The 17622-nt window shown below is 40.3% G+C and overlaps 1 long non-coding RNA gene across 3 annotated transcripts in view; it reads left to right on the top strand.

Moving 5' to 3' along the window:
- The window catches only part of LOC147820891 (uncharacterized), a 104533-nt gene that overhangs the window by 64601 nt on the left and 22310 nt on the right, over positions 1-17622 (top strand). The window contains exon 6 of one of the 3 annotated variants that reach the window (XR_015448028.1): positions 4694-6473. The exons of the other annotated variants lie outside the window; for them this stretch is intronic. This is a non-coding gene — a long non-coding RNA (uncharacterized LOC147820891). Of the gene's footprint in view, positions 1-4693; positions 6474-17622 lie in introns of those variants that run through there. 3 annotated transcript variants of the gene reach the window in all.

Raw genomic sequence — 17622 nt, 5'->3', positions numbered from 1 at the left:
TGCATGTGGGTGCACACATATGCAGTGCAGTGTGCATGGGGGCTTAGGAGGTGGTTGGACAGAAAATGGATGCAGTGGTACTTATGAAGTGGATGGTAGGCAGGAAAGAAACCCAGGAAAACCAACCTCGTTTTGCCCTGAATTCTTAAGACATTACTCTTTCCTCCACGTGAAGGTCACAAACAAATCATCCACTGAAAGTTCAGGAAACACAGGCCTAGATCTTTGCATCTTGATTCTTTTTTTTGGTACCGGGGATCGAACTCACATCCTTGAGCTTGTGAGGCAGGTGATGGAACCACTGGGCTAAATCCCCGGTCCAATTCTTTTCTTTTTCTTAAGTTTTTTTTTTTTACTAGTACATATTTGTACCACATATTGATTATGTAAATCATGGGGAGTAGGTACATGTACATAATGTAACTTAATTCTTTTTCTTCCCTTTTTCCTCCCTTCCTCTCATCACAAGTACCGCTTTCCATTTGCCAGAGATCTATCTCTTTATTTGTTATTGTCTATCTTTTCTTTTTTTTTTATTGGTACTGGGGATCAAACTCGGGACCTTGTGCTTGTGAGGTAGGCCATGGCACCACTGAGCTAAATCCCTGGCCCCTGTCTATCTTTTCTTTAGCTCTTTAAATTATTTATACTTTAGGTTTCTCATATAAGAGAAGTTACTTGATATTTAAACTTAGGTATCTGATTTATTTTACCTAACAGTATGGTCTCAAAGTGTATCCATTTTCCTAAAAGTGACTCAAATTTATCCTTCTTTATGGCAGAATAGGATTCCATGGTGTGTACATACCATATTTTCTTTATCCATTCAACTGTTGATGGATATATATATATATATATATATATATTCTAAAATTTAGCTATTTATGAGTTGTTCTGCTATACTCATGTTTGTAAAATGAAGTACTGGTCCCTGCTGGAGAATGAATTCAGTCATTATCATGATTTTACCAGGTGGGAAGAACCTTTGGACTTTCAGGGCATAAAAGCTCTTGATGACCACAAGATGTTTTTCCCTGTGGTGGATTATCCATGGCCATCCTGCTCTGCTTCCCCAGCTGCCTCCCTGGAGCCTGGGCTGGCCACAGGAGCTTGCTGGGAGGATCAGAGGTGGGGTAAATGGGAGCAGAGTTGTGGGGCTCTGTGTAGGCATGAGAGGACTTTCCAGAGGTAGAGAAAGATGACTTTTTAGGTCATCTTTAATTTTGTCTCTTTTCCTTTTCCTGTTTATGAGGAATAAAAATGAATGGTGTAAACTTACTACATAAAGTTGAAAGGACATAGGAAAAAAGGAGAGCTGGAGAAGGAGGGTTAGTTTCAGAGCTCACTTTGGAATTTAAAAGAAAGGTGAAAGAGAAAAAAGGAAAAGGGGGAAATGGAAAAGAAAGAGAGAGGAGGGAAGAGAGGGAGAGGGGGAGAAAAAGAGAGAGAGGAGAGAGAGGGAGAGAGGGAGAGGGAGGAAGAGGGGGAAAGGGAGAGGGAGAGGGAGACCCCCTCCCCACTATCCCCTGGGCTGCCTCTGAATGCCACTGAGGGTTCTGCCACATTGGCTGTGTGGGAGGGGGGTTAGAATGGAGCCCGGATGCTGATGCCAGCTGGGCCTCCCAGGTGACACTTGGCAGCCAGTTTAGGTCATTTGCATTTTCACAGCCAAAGGACTACTCACAAGATGTTCTCTGCAGATATTCAGGTTGCTGGATTCCAAAGCATCCCCAAGGCACTCCTGGCCTTGCTCTTCCATATGGCCAGGCAGCCAACTTCACATTTCTTAATTACTAAGAGGGCACTGTTAGGGGTTACATGCCTTCAGGGATTATAGGAAAAACAATACCAGGGTCCATTGTTTTTCCTCCCTCCCTGCCTCCCTCCCTCCTTTCCTTTCTCCCACCTAGCCTCCCTTTTTCCTTCATATCTTCCTCTGTCAGGCTTTTGAAATAGCTGATTTCTGAAAGGGAGCAGAGTGCAGTAGCAGGAACAGCGCAGACCTTGGGCTAGACTTTGCCATCCTGCTGCCAGACGCAGGTGTTCTGAAATGACGAGCATTTCCTGTTTGAGGAATGCAATTGTTGGGGACATCTGTGCATCCATTTTCTATTGCTGCTCTAACAAATTAATCACCACAAATTTATTACTTTGAGCAGCATCCATTTGTTTTCTTACAGTTCTAAAAGTCAGAAGCCTGGGGACAGCATGGCTTAGCCGAATCCTCTACTTGCCTCCCAGTTGACGCAAGGCAGGGCCCTTCTGGAGCTGTGAGTACAAATTAGTGTCCAAGCTCATTCAGGCTGTGGCTGAGTTCAGTCCCGTGCTGTTATAAGACTACAGTTCCGTGGTAGTTGTCACCAGGGGCTGCCTATTTGCTCTTAGTGCACCCCTTTTCCACCCCCAAATTTTCACATGCCACCTCCAGCCACGGACTCAAGTCCCACTCAGGCTTTGAATCTGCTTTTTCCTTTCTGCTGAATCTTTGGTTTCCAGCCAGAGAACATTGTCTGCTTTGAAGGACTCAGTGACAAGAATGAAGAACCATCCTGGATAGGAGAGGCAAATTAGAACCCACTGAGCCAACAGGTCTGAGGAAGGAGACTTAAGAAGGGGAGGGATTCCTTCCCTCTGTTTCCTCCTCTGTAGCCGACAGCTCTGTTAGATCAGCAAGTAGCAAGCATGTTCCACAGGTAGGTCGCTTGATATTGAGGGAACTTCATTCTTTTGCCATCTCTGCTCTCCTCTTTATCACAAGACACATTCACCTCCTGGGGATTTACATAAGACAGAGCAAAGTGCTCCAGCTAAGAATATATCCACCCCCTTCCCTGAGTGACTTGCCTGGGAGGTGAGGAAACTGACTCACTGTCTCTCTGACTCAATGAACTGACAAATACAATGTATGAAAAAACTACTGGATTAATGATGTGTGTGTGGGGGGGACCCCAGTATTTTTAGCACAGGAGGGCAGAGAGAGCTGCTGTAAAGTCCTAGAGGATAAAAGTTTTTACTTAAAATAAAAGCTCTTTTTCTTCAATGTTTTAGACATATGTAGCAATGGGCTTTTAAGTGGCCAGTGAGGCATGGAGAGTGTGGAGTACTCAAAACTAGGAAAATACCCACTGATATGCTTATCAACAGGGGTACAGACTTGTCTGTGAAGGTCGGGCATGGCTATTTTTCACCCAAATCAAAAACTTCATTTGATTGCCAGGCTCTGCTTCTGTGGAGCCACAGAGCTACAGGGTCCATAGCTCATTACCACTTCTGCCTGGGCAGGAAGAAGCAGCCTTGAGGCTCCACTGAGTCTTGGACTACAGTGGAGCCTTGAGTATGTGACAGCTCATGAAGGCACCTGGGAGTCTTCCACAGGGATCTTCCAGGCTGTCATCTTGCCCCCAGGGGGAAGCATGTCTCTTCCCTGAAGCTCATTGCAATGTCCCTGATAGGCACAGGAACTGGTAGTTTGGAGATTTCTCTAAGTAGAGCAACTACTGTAATTGCTTCTAGAAAGATCCCAGGCATTGTGCAGGGTTTCCTCCACTCCAGTACCTGATACCCAGGTGTAGGGAGAATGAGGAAAGTGCTCACAAATGGCCAATATCCATCACTGATGGTTTGCTGTGTGCAAACCAAGGGCTGAGATTTGAGGAATTTGTTCTTAGGAAGAGACGCTGATGATTGTGTGTATATCCAGTAGCCATTCTTACCCCTTCTTTGCTGATGGCATCCTCTTCATTGAACATCAATTTTAGGTAACATACATGATAGTTGGGACTTTATGGATCTTGGCTCCACTAGTTAGTAACTGACACTTCTGGCAAATTAACTCTCAGTACCTCATTTCCTTATCTGTAAATGAGTATAATATTACTATCTCCCTAATTAGTGGCTTTGAAGTGTGCATTAATATATGTAAGTTTTTATAACAGTATCATTATAGCAATACAATATTATTATAACAGTATTGCTGTTAAGTGGCATTCTCTGCTAAAGCTCAGATATGGACATGTTATACATTACTAGCAATTGAAACTGAGAGGAATCTTTTGGAAACTTTGGGCAATACACAGGAAGAAGTGGACATTATCCATTTTGGCTGCTCATGGTCTGCTGTGTATGTGAAATTGCAGAGACTGTTCCGGTCCTGGGTCAGTCTAACTTTGGATGTTTTGTTAGTTGAGTTGGGATGATGAATCATCCTCACTTTTTAAGGCCCTAAACATTTACAGTCAAAATCATTCTAACTGATGTACCTAGTAATAGCACAGTGGGCCTTGCTGGAGTTTCAGTGCATTTAAGCCATGTATGGCATTAAATATATTTGGTAGTATTGTTAGGATGGTACTTTACTTTAAATCATTTTTTAAAAATTTGAATATTCATTATGATCATTGATTGTGACATGTCAACCTTTTTGAGTAGGAACTACCTAGCAGATTAGTAAAGCTCTGTGGATGACTGACATGTAGGCTACAAACTGAGAAGGGAAGACTCACCCTGAATGTGGGTAGTATCAACCAATAGGCTTGTAGCCTGTACAAAATTAAAAGGCAAAGAAGAAGGAAGTCTTTCTTTTTTCAAAGGATTGCTGGTCTTCACCATTTCCTTTGGACATTCTTCTCCAGTTCCTTCAGGCTTGTAGTGCACTCTGCAGCCTTCCAACACAGACTCTTTGGCTTTTCAACAGGACTTGCACTGGACTCTGCAGTGAGCCTTTGACCTTCAACTGGATCCTCCTACTCTCAAGTACACAGATAGCCATTTTGCATTCTTCCACCCATAATTCTGTAGGCAGCCATTATAAGCCTGCTGTTTAAATTCTTTATATAATCTTATATGTATTTTTATATTAAATCCATTCTCTAGTGAACCTTGACTAATACATTCACATGGTAAAAAATATCAAAAGTGTGAAAAAGCTCACAATGAAAAATCTCTTCACGTGGGTCATTCATGTTCTCAGTTCCCAAGCCCCCAAGCCAGCTAACCATGACTTTTATTCTTTTCTTTGCCCTCTCTGAGATTTTAGAAATAAACATAAAATAAATATAAGCAAAAATACAAGATATATTGTTTTCCCTTTGTAATATAAATGTTAGGCTGTTATACAGATCATTTGGTACCTGACTTTATTCAGTTAATCTATCTTTGAGAGCTTTCCATATCAATATACAGAGAACTTTCTTATTTACACAGTTACAAAATACTCTATTGAATTTATTTAACCAGGCCCCAGTTGACAAGTATCCAGGTTCTTTCTAATCTTTTCATTACTACAATTATGCAATAAATAAACCATATACATGCCATTTTGTAGATATGCAAATGTATCTGTAGGGCAAATCCCCCAAAGTTTGGAGTTATTGAATGCAAGAGTACATATATTTGTAATTTTTATAGCTTTTGCTAAATTGCTATCCATATGGGTCATGGAAATTTATACTCCCACCAGCAAGGTGTGAGAGTATCTGTTTTCCACAGCACTGGCAACAGACATAATATCAAATCTTGGATTTTTTGCCAATTTCATGGTGAAAAATTATGTTAGGGCAATTTTAATTTGCGTTATGGGTGAAATAGAGCATTTAAAATATATTTAAGAATGATTTATATGTTCTTTGAATTGTCTGCTTTTAACATTTCTTTTTCTAAGTATTACCGGACTTTTTATTGTCCACTTCTAGAGATTTTTATATATTAAGATTATTCTGTGTCTATAAGGAGTTACAATTGTGTTTCCTAGTTGATCATTTGTCTTTTATTAGAATATGGTGGGTTATACAGAGATTTGCACATTTCTTTTTATTTAATCAAATTTTGAGAGTTATAGATTTTGGAATAGTTAACAAGGCCTCTATATTTTGAGATTATGAAAAATTATCCCATGTATTCATTTATTGCCTTTATTGATTCATGATATTAAAGTTTTGATCCATTTGAAATGTATCATAGAAATGAAGTGATGTATGAGTGCAACATTAATAGTTCTGAGATAACTAATAATTGTCCCACTATTGTTCAATAGTTTGTTTTTCCCACTGAGATGACATTTGTATCTTTTTGCACTTCCTTTTCTATTCTATTGCTTCACTTATTCATTAAATAGTACTATAATGCTTTAATTAATGAGACTTTGTAGAATATTTTTAGATCTAGTAATTCCCTTTCTTTTTTTTTGGTACCGGGGATCAAACTCGGGTCCTTGCGCTTGCCAGGCAGGCAGCAGAACCACTGAGCTAAATCCCCGGCCCTAGTAATTCCCTTTCTTTGGTCTTCTTTATCAGAGCTTCCCTTGCAATCATTTGCTTATTTTTCAACATGAATTTTAGAATTTTTCCATCTAGTTTAGAGATCTATTTACAGCTTTGCTGTGATTATGCTAAATTTAAAAATTAAAGTAGGAAGATTGGCATATTTTTAATCCAAGGCAGAAAAATGACATTGAGGCATTTTGTCAAAAGGTATGGTACGAGTATGTTTTCCCTTTTATTCATGTGTCCTGAAACATTTTAAAGGTTTTTTAAAGGTATATATATTATATATTTATTGTTAAATTTATTTCTAATAAATTTATCTTTTCTGTTTTAGCTCTTGCTAATGTGAATAGAATCATTCCTTCTAGTATAACCTTGTAGCATCTACTGATTTCTCTATATTCGTTTTCTACCCACAATATTACCAACTTTCCTTATTGCTATTAGTAGTCTTTTAAAATACTATTTTCTTAGGTTTTCTATGTAAATAATAATATAATCTGCAAATAAGGCTAGTTTTGTCTCTTTCCATTTTTATACATTAAAGTTTTCTTATGTGCATTTATTGGCTAGAATGTCAGTAAAAATTGACAAAAATAATAGGACAATTTGATAAATTCATAATCATAGTGGGCATTTTTAACACATCTTTCTCAGTTACTGTTAGAACAAATACACAAAAAAATTAGTAAGCTACATGATTGACAAACTTTACCTAGCTGACAGGTGTAGGACCTGGCATTGAACAACTTCAGAGTGCACCTTCTTTTCAAATGCACATGAAACATTTACTAAAATTGATTATATGCTAGGAAATAAATCAAGTCTTTTTTAAAAAATTAATTTTATTGGTACATTTTATTGGTACACTTTAGGTATACAATTTGTTTACCTTTATCATTGGGTGTTTGTACCTGTACATGATATATCTTGGTTCTTATTTTTTTCCCCATTACCTGTGCGCCCTTCACCCCCTCCACCCTTCCCTATTTACATAGAAATCAAGTCTTAATAAACTTAAAAGGATGGAAGTCACGTAGAGTATGTTCTCTAACCACAATGAAACTTAGCTAGAAGCCACTAGCAGAAAAGTAACTAGAAAATCCCTAAATGTTTGGAGATTAAGCCATACATTTCTGAATAACCCATGAGTTACAGAAGAACTTAACCGTGGAAATAATGGTATGTTTTTACCCTAGTGATAATTTAAATGTGATGTACTGAAATATGATGCAGCTAAAATGATGCTTAGGGAGAAATACATATGAATTAAATGTATATATTTGTAAATAAGAAAGGCTGAAAAATCCATCATCTCAATAATTTTAGTAAGTAGGAAAATAACAGCACATTAGATCTAAAGAATGCAGAAGAAAAAAAAGATACTCAAGTTAAGAGCAGAAATGAATGATACAGGGAAAAATATGAGAAAGAATTAATAGAGACAAAAGTTGGTTCCTTAAAGAGACTGGTGAGATGGATAAACTCTTGGTAAGACTGATCACAAATTCAATTCCCTGAACTAAATCTCCTTCTTCTAAACATACCTAAAATATTTTGTTTCTTGATGGATGCAGTACTTTCTGCATTTATTTTCCCTACAAGTGCATGTATTGTATTTATAATTGCAAAACAGTAATTTTAGTTCAAGAACATAAAAAAAGAAGACAAGCAAGACAAACAAACCCAAAAGACTAATCATAAAAAATCCTAACATAAAGAGAGAAAGCAAAATGTAGCAATATCAAAAAGGAAAAGAACACCAAACAAATACTACATTCAAAAGATAATGAAAAAATATAATCAAATACTTTATGCCAATACATTTGTCAACTTGGTTGAAACTGATAAATTCTTAGGAAAATTTAGCAAAAGTGACCTAAAAGAAATATAAAATCTGAAGAGTCCTACAGCTATAAAAGAAATTGAATCCACAACAAAAAAACTTCCCACTGGGGCCAGGGATTTAGCTCAGTGGTTCTGCCGCCTGCCTCGAAAGCTCAAGGTCCTGATTTCGTTCCCTGGTACCAAAAAAAAAAACAAACCAAAAAACCCCCAAAAAACTTCCCATAAAGAAAATTACAGGCCCAGATGGCATCATCAGCAAAGTTCCAAATTACTTCAAAAGAAAAAAATAATTAATACCACTCTTACATAAACACTTCTAGAGACTAAAGAAAAACTTTCCAACTCATTTCATGACAGCAAACCCTGGCAAGTTTTTTTCTTTTTAAAGAAAATCATAACTTAATCTCTACCATAAATAGAAATGAAAAAATACTAGGATTAAAAATCTTCACATTAGAAAATTAAATCCAGTGAAACATAAAAAGCTTACACTCTATGTAAGATATTGGTTTTGTATTAAAAAATCAATCACTATAATCTATGCCAATAACAAAGTAAAGGAGAATTAGAAAAGAGAAAATTATGTAATTATCTCAATAGCTGTACAAAAATAATTTGATAAAAATTCAACACCCATTAACAATAACAAACTGTGTAGAAATCTAAGAACAGAAGAAAATGTCTCTAATCAGTCAAAAGTGATGTGCAAAAACTCACTGCACACATCACACTTAGTGGTGAAATATTGGTTATTTTCCTTTGGGAACTAGAAATAAGACAAGTACGCCTTTATTACTTTTTGGTACCGGGGATTGAACCAGGGACCTTGTGCTTGCAAGGCAGGTGGTGGAACAACTGAGCTAAATCCCTAGCCCCTAGTATGCCTTTATTACCACTTGCATTCAATACGGTACGGCAGAGTCTAGATAGAAGACAATGAAAACATCTTTGTAAAAGTAAAGAATTAGAACTATCATTGCTTACTGATGATATAAGTGTATGTGTAGGAAACACCAAAGAGTCTAATGTCATAAATGAGTTTAGCAAGATCACTAGCTATAGGATCAACACGTAAAAACAAATTATATATCTCTATTTTGGGAGCAAAGAATTACAAAGTGAATTTTAAAAGTTGTGTTACTTACAATAGCATCAAGACATAAAATACATTGTTATCTAATAAAATATTTAAGACCTCCAACAATTAAAACTACATTGTTGAGAGAAATTAATTAAAACCTAAATAAATGGAGAGATATACTGTCGGGAGCAATGCTACATAATTTTAGGGAAAAATCATTTGGTTAGCCTAGTTCTCGGGCCTACAGCCCGGCTATGGCATTCCGAGACATAATTCCATTCTGGCTTCCGGTCATAACTGAGACCTCAATGATCCGGTGATGCTGTGATTCTCCAGGACAAGATTACACCAGCTGAAGACGTCGTGGGAGGAACAAAATCTTCACCTATTCAGTTCCTCATTGTTCTTGGATTGTTACATCTTGTTTACGCGGATGTACTGAACTCTCTGTCCCGAGTCATCTGTTACATGTGTTTCTCCCAATGTACTGAATAAAACGTGTGGTAAACTGGGGGCTTTCGTCTTTGCCGCCCAGAGGAGCACTGGTCAGAACCAAAGCTCAGCTTCTTAGTCTCATTTTTCTACCTTTCCTGTAATTCGCCTTGTGCTGCCGTGGCTCGCAGGAGACTAGGACTTACCGCAGAGGTTCTAGTAACTTCCCCTTTCCCTGTTCCCTACAATATACTATGTTTATGGACTAAATAAATCAGTTTAACGAAGATGTCAATTCTCTATAAATCGATCTATAGATTCAACATAGTCTCATTCAAAATTATAGCAGCTGTTCTGGTGGAAATTGACAAGCTGACTCTAAAATTTAAATGGATAAGAAGAAGAAAGAAGAAGAAGATTGAAAGACTTATTTTATTTTTTTGGAAAAACTTATTTTAAAGGACACCAAGTCTTATTTCAGTTCCACTAATTAAAAAAGTGGTGTATTAGTGTAAGGCTAACTCTCCACAGCAAAAACAAAACCAAACAACAGGACTAGAATAGAGCTCAGAAACAGGCCTGCATGTATATGGATACTTGATTTATAACAAAGGTAAGATTTTATAGTAATAAGAAAAGATTGTGTTTTGAATAAATGGTGCTAGGCCAATTAGCCATTTGGAGAAAAATGTCTTGACCCTTACTTTGTACCATAAATAAATCCCAGGTAGATTGTAGATTGTGTAAAACAGTCTCCTGGAAGATTACATTTGAGAGTGTATCTATGATTAGGATAGACAAAGATAAACAGAAAGTAAAAACCAATAATCATAAAATAAAGACTGATAAATTGGACTGCAGTAGGCATCTCTGCCCAATACTAGCAGGCCATCTATCTATCTATCTATCTATCTATCTACTATCACATGCTTCTTGCTTTTCCATAATTTGGCTATATTGTTTTATCTTAGGAGGGTCTGACCGAAGCTTTATGTGACTCAAATGGCCATGTCAGATAGCAGAGTTGAGCCAGTATTGCTCCTTTGCTAATGGCTGCTTCAGAGACTTAAGTCCTAGTCCATGAAATAGCAGGCTTTGGCAGAGTTCACTTCCAGCTGGGGTCAACCTGGCTCCAACCAAATTCCTTCCCCTGAATTATGGCTTCTCACTGACCTGATGGATTGCTGGTTAATTGACATCTGCACCCTTTGATCTCACCATACAGGCAAGCAGTGCCTTCCCCCTTTACATCCCTGCTTGCATATCAGCTATCCCTGCCTGCATATCGGATATTCCTGCCCACCTATCAGCCATCTCCAGGTGCTCCTAGCCAGATGCTTCCAAACACCTCACCCTGTGTCAATAGACATCTTTAAAGCATACCCTTCCTACCCTCCCATGCTTGTAGTAAATAAAATACTGGTGCCCTTGGTACCCCTTGTCTTTGCTGTCCAGAGCAGCACTGACCAGGCCCAAGACCCAGCTTTTTCTCTAAGTCTCATTTCCTGTCTTTATTCTTTAATTCACCTTGTGCTGTCTTGGTTCATAGCAGACCCACTGCAGAGGTTCTGGTAACGACCCTCACCTGTTCCCTATATTGGACTACATTAACATTAGGATATTTCTGCTCATCAAAAGACACCTTTAAGAGTTGTAAAGAAATCACACAGGAATAGTCTCTACACAGTACATATAATGACAAAGGGCTCATTAGAATGTACAATGGGCTTTTGAGTTATGATGGACCTGACATATGAACAACTTGGTTTATGACCAAAATTTTAGTTTTAACTTACTATCAAAGTCTTGAGTTATGACCTGAATGCCAGCTGCTTATGCTTCCAGATCGTCTCAGACACAGATTAAACCCTTAAAGAGTTCTGGAAGGAACATTGCAACATCCTTTCTGTGTGGGGTTAGTTGAGAAATCCTGGGCCAATGTCTCTCTAAAGGACACAAAAAGCTGCCCGTATACAGGAGAGAGAGACTTTGAAGGCTGTGTAGAGGAGCCTGAGCCTTTAATTGACCAACCTGAGTTACAACCAGCCCTCAAGAACAAATTGAGTTCAAAGTCAAGGTCCACTGTAGAAAGATATCCTTATATCAATAAGGAAAAGACAATCTTAAAAAAAAAAAAACCAGGACCCAAGACCTGAAAGAAACATCACAAATTTCATAAATGAGAATGTTTGATGCCACTAAACATGTGAAGAGCTGCTCAAGTCCTTTAGTGTTCAGGGATGTTTAAATTAAAACCACACTGAAGTATTCATACACACTGCCAAAAAGACATCACAATTACTGACTCTACCAAGTGTGGCTGAGGATTTGAACCCACTGGAATGCTCAGCCTGATAGGGAAATATCATCATGGCAGGTCTTTGTTCCCAAGCCCCCCACCCTGGAATCATAAGATGTTTTCTTAAAGCCACCTGCACTGCAAATGTAACTGTTCAAGTGTCCTGACTGCAAATGTGACTGTTCAAGCTGCAAGATGTTCCTACCCAATGTTTCAAGATGTTCTGTTATCTTTGCCCTTCCTCACCCTCTTCAACACCATGGAACCATGCAGAATCCTGACTAAGGCCAGAAAATATCTTCAAGGTCTGGCCCCTGGTGATCATGACCCAGCAGAATGGACAAAAGAGGTAGCCCCTGATGTCAAGCTAGATTGGGACTTTCATACCCCTGCTGGACAAGCTTCTCTCAAACGATATCAAAAGACCATCCTAAGGGGGGTCCGTGCTGGTACCAAAAAGCCTTCCAACATGTCAAAGTTGGCCTTGGTGACTCAGAAACCAGACGAGTCTGGAGACTTCTATGAGTGACTCTGCGAGGTATTCCAAGTCTTCACACCTTTTGATCCTGAAGCCTCTGAGAGCCAGAGAGTGGTCAATGCTGCTTTTGTGGCCCAGTCTGCTCCTGACATCTGCTGCAAACTCCGAAAGCTTGAAGGGTTCACTGGCATGAATGCCACTCAACTCTTTGAAGTCACCACAAAGGTCTTCGCCAATTGAGACTATGAAACCCAACCTGAGGCAGACAAGAAAATGAAACAAAAAGTCTCACTTCTCATGTCTGTGCTCAGGAGACCAGATCCTACTCGAAAAGCAGGACTACCACGCATGGGGGGAAACCAGCAACAGCCCCCCTTGCATCTAGACCAATGTGCATATTGCAAGAGATTGGACAATGGAAGAATGAGTCCCCAATCACAAGGGGGGCACACTTAGTTGGAAGTCCCCCAGTCATGCTAGCCCTCAATATCAATCTGAGCCACCAGTGCCTAACCTGATTGGACTTGCAGAGCCTGAGTCAGATTAGGAAGGACCAGGCTCCTTTACTCTGGGTCCCTGGGAACCCATGGTCAATATGACAGTTGGGGACCAAACAATGACTTTTATGATGGACACAAGGGCTGAACATTCCATTGTGACCACCCTGGTGGCCCCCTTCACCAAGAGAGACGCCACCATTGTGGGTGCAATTGGAGTTCAGATGGCATGGCCATTTTGCCAAGCATGGACTTGCCAATTTGAAGGACATGAAGTGGTCCATGAATTCCTGTATCTGCCTGAGTGCCCTATCCCTCTTCTGGGAAGAGACCTGCTGACTAAACTCAGGGTGTGCATAATATTTACCTTTGAGGGAACTGCTAACCTGACCCTAGATGCCTGGAAAGGACTGACACTGTTTGTAACTGTCCCCAGAGAGGATGAATGGAAACTACACAGTGCCGATCAGGAAGAAATAAATCTCCCAGAGTTATTCGAGACATTTTCAGAGGTCTGGGATGAAAAGTCCCCACCTAGGATGGCTGGGAATCAGCCCCCAATCCTGGTAGAACTTAAACCAGAGGGCAAAACCTCTCAGACTGAGACAATATGCTATACCCAGAGAGGCATGACTTGGGATCCAGGAACATGTCAGCCAGCTGAGGGGTGCAGGGATCCTGAAAGAATACCAGTCCTCTTGGAAAATGCCACTGCTGCCAATTAAAAAGCCAGGTGGAAATGGATACCGACTGGTATAGGACCTCCAGGCAATCAACTATGCCACAGTTACTCTGCATCCAGTTGTTCCAACCCCCTACACCCTGCTGAGTCTGCTCCCACCTCAAGCAGGCTGGTTCACTTGTACTGGATCTTAAAGATGCCTTCTGCCTGTGGCTGGCCCCTGAAAGCCAGCCGATCTTTGCCTTTGAATGGGATACCCCAATACAGAGCAAATGACACAGTTAACCTGGACAAGCCTTCCTCAAGGCTTCAAAAACTCACCACACTATTTGGGGAAGCCCTGGCTGCTGACCTAACTGCTTTCTCAGGGATAAACTAAACTGTATTCTGCTCTCTGCTCCAATATGTAAATGACCTCTTGCCAAGAAGTGAAAATGAACAGGACTGTTGGGAGGCGACACAGGCCCTTCACTGGCTGCTCATGGGCATGGGCTACAAGGTGTCCTGGAAAAAGGCACAAATATGCTGACCTTCTGTTCAGTACCTGGGGTTCATTATAATTAAGAGACACTGCTCCTTGGAAATGGAGAGAAAAAGTCATCTGCTCCCTCCCGAGACCTGATAACAAAAAGAAACTTGGGAATTCCTGAGGGCAGCTCATTTTTGCTGAATCTAGATCCCATGGTTTGCAGAAAAGGCCAAGTACCTCTAGGCTGTCCTGACTGGACCCCAGAGGGTCAACCTCTAAAATGAGAAGTTCAACAAGAATCAGCCTTCAAAAAGATCAAATGCCTCCTCATCAGCACTCCAGCATTAGGATTGCTGGACATGAGCTGAGAATTCAATCTCTTTGTTCATGAAAAAGGCTATGTAGCCCTCGGAGTCCTAACCCAAATGGTAGGGCCCTGACACAGGCCAGTGACCTATCTGTCTAAACAGTTAGACACAGTAGCAGCTGGATGGTCCCCTTGCCTCTGTGCCCTAGGGCCAACTGTCACCCTCATTAAAGAAGCAGAAAAATTGACTTTGGGACAAAACCTCTGGGTAAAGTTTCCCCACTCCTTTATGACTCTGATGAATAACCAAAGACATAAGTGGCTCTCAATCACTAGGATGACATAGTGCCAAGGGCTGCTTTGCAAAAATTCTTGAGTTACTTTAGAGATTATTCAGTCTTTAAATCCAGTCACCTTCCTGCTTACCGAAGAAAGGCCTCCAGACCATGATTATGAGAAAGCCACCAACAAGCTGTTCTTCAGTCAACCTAGCCTCACTGAGGTACTAGAGCCCAGACAGGATGCCACCCTGTTCATGGACAGTAGAAGCTTCATACTATTTCAACAGCTGGCAGGATACACACAGTCACTACTGCAGACCAAATCATCAAGGCAGGACCCCTTTTAAAGGAGTGGTCTGCACAAAGGCAGAGCTCTGGCACTCGTCTGAGCCCTCCGATGGGCAAGGGCAAAGACTATTAACATCTACAATGACATATCTCTAGATATGCTTTTGCCACAGTCCACATCCAAGGGGCTATATATAAGTAAAGAGGACTACTGATAGTAGGAGTTAAAGAGACCAAAATAAAGGAGAGGTATTACAACTCCTGGAGGCTGTCTGCGAACCTAAAAAAGTGGCCATCATACACTGCTGGGGACACCAAAAGGGGCAGGATGCTGTCATCTGAGGAAACCAGATGGCAGACTGGGCAGCAAAAGGGGCCACCCTTACTGGCCCAACGGCACCAACTCAAACTGTTTCCACAGAATTGGCCATACTCCCTGAAGATTGCCAGAATACAGAACCAATATACTCCCCAGAAGAAAATCAGTGGGCCCAGCGAGAAAGGGCATTCAAAGGCTCCAGTGAATGGCGGACTCTGCCAGATCAAAGGACATTCATGCCTCAGAGGAGGGCATACACCCTAGTTCAAGAATTCCACACTTGAACTATCTGGGAAAATCAGCCTCTGAGGCTCTGGTGAGCCAATACTTCTACCTCCCCCAGCTGTCATCCCTCTGTGCCACCATAAATCAGCAATGCCCAATGTGCACCAGGAGCAATTCCCTGCAATGACCCAAGCCAGCCCTGAGAATCCAATACACTCGGATGTCACCCTTGAGGACTTAGAAGTAGACTTTACTGAAGTAAACCTTGTCAGCTAAAGAAATACCTGTTGGTCATTGTCTGCACATACTTGGATTGGATCAAAGCCTGAGTGCCACTCAATTTCTTCACCTTTGGATAGCTGTAATACTTGGCTGCAATGCTGAGCTGTCACACTTGGCTGTAACAAGACAACTCTGATGGGAATGCAAATGGATACCACCACTTTGGAAAATCGAACAATTTCTAGTAAAGTTAAAAACACATATACCTTAGGACTTAGCAATTCATTCCCAGATAAATAACCAACAGAAATGCATAGATGAAGTGTATAAAACATTATGGTGAATGTTTAAACTAAAAAAGTTATCACAGTGAAAGACACATTGGCATTAATCCCCCTCTAAATACTCCTCCTGGCTTTGAACACACTTATCCCATTGTTCCTGCCACTTTCTGAAGCTGTTCTAAAAGTCCCCTTTTGTGAGTCTCTTTAGTTGTGCTGCCCTGGCTGTCTCAATGTCCCTAATCCATTCAAAATGTTTAGCTTTCATGGTCATCTTGATTTTGGGGAGGACATAGAAGTTTCATGGTGCTGGATCCAGTGAATAATGTGGATGAGGACACACCATAATGTTTTTATGGGCCTGCCTTTCTATTGGATGGCACTTGGCAGCAGCATTCACTGTACCTTTTGTCGTACTTCACAAAGACACTTATAAGAGAGGACTTCCAGAACTGCATCAGAAAGTTGCAAGAATGATAAACTCAGTGTGTTTGAAGTGAGGATGAGTATTTTGAGGGGGATTAATGGCAATGTGTCTTTTACTGTAACAAATATTTTAAATGTAAACATTCACTGTATTTTTGATGTGATATCTGTGTCTATACACTGAAAGATAGGTAAGAGAATGCTTATTGCCACATTGTTTGTAACAGTTCAATGTTGGAAATAGATGTCCTTCAACAGATACAGGTGTGTATTGTAGTGCATCATGACACATGCATGAATTGAATACATGGGTACAATTATATGCTTCAATATGGATAGTCTCAAAAACATATATATGGTATAATTCCATCCAAATAAAGTGTAAAAACAAGCAAATCTAAATTATAGTGTTAGAATAAACATTTATTTTGTCACCTGTGTGAGCCGCCATGGTTGTAAAACAGAATAAACTATGGTTAGAAATGAAGGTAGTATTTACTTTCAGGGAGAAGAGAAGGGCTCTAGAGAGGTTTCTGCATTGCTCATAATGTTCTATTTCTTGATCTAAATTATGGCTACGAAGATGTCTTTACTTGGAGATAATTTATTGCACTTATTAATGGTGCAGTTTTCTGCGAATAGATTATACAGTAAACATTTGTTAAGTACCCAGTTGGTGTGTGTGTAGGATGGTGTTGGGCCCTGTGGCTGCTCTTCTTTTCACCCCTTTGTTTACATCACCGTGCTGGAGAAAGCCTATTACTACTAATTGGCTCAAAAATCAGTTCAGGAAATGGGTGTAGCAGGCTCTGCATGCCCACTCTGAGTGTGCAAAGAAGGACTCAGTTGAGCTAAGTCCAGATGAACTTTTGTTTTGATTGGCAGAGTCCACTTTAGTACCTCCCAGTTCATGATAGTTTTTCTGTGCCACATTGAAATTTCCAAGATAATTGCACTGCTGGTGAGCAAGAGACCCCAGCTCCAAAGCTGGAGCGACTCTCTTTGATTCAGGAATCTGATTCTGCCATATGGAAGCAGCATTTGGGAGGAAGCTAGAGAAAGAGCATGCTGGGAACCCAGTATGCTGGAGTGGGTGGGAGGCGAGGTCAAGTCTGAATTGGTGGAGAATTGTGTGTTGGCTACACACTAACTACATTACTTATTTCTTCCAACAATAAGGCTGTAAGAATGGTGGTCCACCTGTTCGTATTTGAAGAGGATTTGTTT

This window comes from Heterocephalus glaber, unplaced genomic scaffold (assembly GCF_053883595.1).
Source record: "Heterocephalus glaber isolate CG9 unplaced genomic scaffold, H.glaber_assembly_v1.0 deba00001788, whole genome shotgun sequence".
In the NCBI taxonomy this organism is placed as follows: domain Eukaryota; kingdom Metazoa; phylum Chordata; class Mammalia; order Rodentia; family Bathyergidae; genus Heterocephalus; species Heterocephalus glaber.
This window is presented reverse-complemented; position numbering and strand designations above follow the sequence as displayed.